Source organism: Atta cephalotes (assembly GCF_000143395.1).
Source record: "Atta cephalotes unplaced genomic scaffold scaffold00016, whole genome shotgun sequence".
NCBI classification, from domain to species: Eukaryota; Metazoa; Arthropoda; class Insecta; order Hymenoptera; family Formicidae; genus Atta; species Atta cephalotes.
Window position 1 is genome coordinate 3776190 of NW_012130080.1, and position 1857 is coordinate 3778046.

Genomic DNA, 1857 nt, shown 5'->3' on the forward strand with positions numbered 1-1857 from the left:
TATAAAATAGAAAGAATATATAAGAGAAAGAGAGGGGGAGGGAGAGGGGGCTCGTGTCTGTTACGTAAGTAACAGTAAATAAAGAATGAGAGAAGCACGGCCATACGTCTTTACCTGCTGCGCTCGCACACCCACCGAGAGCAGGACTACGTCATTCTGGAATTTTCGAAAGTTTCGTCCAACCGGTTCTCGATCGCGCGCACCCAAGACCCGTTCGTGACTCGCCACCGATAATGCCTTCGCCTGCGGTGGGATGCACACCGCGTACCGTTTGCTGGAAGCAAACGATCATCGTTCACCGATCCCCTGACGTTCTCGCGCGCGAGCGAAATATACGTGGATATGAATGGTTGATGTGTTCAGCAGAAAAAGTAGCTTTGGAATTTCTAATTATCGTGTAAAGCTTTAATAATAGGTTAATTTAATTAGGGTTTAATTAATTTGAATTATTTTTATAGCTTAATTAATTTAATTAAAACAAGGAAGTTAAACAATTTAATTCAAAAAATTGCATTTAATTTTACTCAAATTTAATGTAATATGCACTAAGTGCATACTCTCTAATATAGACTACCGCTTATTTTAAAATTAACCACAGAAATACAGAAAATATATCTACATTTTGAAGGATGATTACGATAATTTTGGACCCTCAAAATGAAAATGATTTTCAGAAGCATTTTTAGCAAGGAACACACGAGAAAAATAGTACAAAATTTCTGCAGTCATCAAAATAACAATTATAAATGGACAAAAAGGAAAAAGGAGTCCATAAACAAAAAGCAAAGCAACCCTACTTGTAGGTGTCCTGTGAACACTTCCTCCCCCCGGTCTAGACTGTCTCTCTAGAGGTTCCAACTTTCCATGTGAAACAAGGACCTTCTCTCCTAGCCTAGGGGCATCCGATTTTTCATGTAAAGCGAGATTCACCCCACTCCAAAATATGGTTTGAGTTAGATTATTTTTTTTTTATGGTGCAGAACACACTGCCATGCATATACTTTACAAAGCGAGAGCCATCCCATCTCCTTTCCTGCCTAAGGGAGGAATTTGCATGTCTCACTTTCCACGCAAAGCAATGTCCAATCCTACCCTCTCTTCCGCCTAAAGGGGTTCGACTTTTTATACAAAGCGAGGTGCACTTTACGCCCCCTCCCCCTCTTTTGATATTTGTTGAAAAACTTTTTTACTATTTTTCTTGTGTTTTTTGCTAAAAATATTTCTTCCGAAAATCATTTTCATTTTGAAGAGCCAAAATTATCGTAATTATGCTCATTTTGACATATAAAAGTTAAAATTAAATATAGAATTTAAAATTAAAAACATATTATTTAACTCAAGAGATTGGATTGCTATTACTCCTTTGATATTTAACAGTGCAATGAGGAAACAGCGTAACAAAAACCAATCTTAAAGAATTTTACAACAGTTGCAAAACTGCTTTTTCTTTTATACTGAATGCAGCAAGTCCCTGCAACCTTATCCGCGTTCAATATTTGATCATATCCGTAAAACATGAGGAAAAAAATTAATTATAATAATTTAATTTGAGAATATATTATCTGAGTTTGATTGTGTTGCAAGACCGAAAATAATTGGCGTGTTATATCTATTAGTTATATCTGAGATAAAAATTAATGAAATACATGTAGATGTATTATTCCAATGTCTGACTCTGATCGTTTGTAACTACTTAGTTGAGTTATTTATATAAACGATTCTGTGTTCTAATCTTAATATTGTAAATAAAAATTATTTTTCTTATGCAAGCAAAACGATAGATTACAACAATTCCAAAATAACTTTAAAAACGAATCGCGACTGATCAAAAAATGAAAAAAGTGATTTTTAATAACC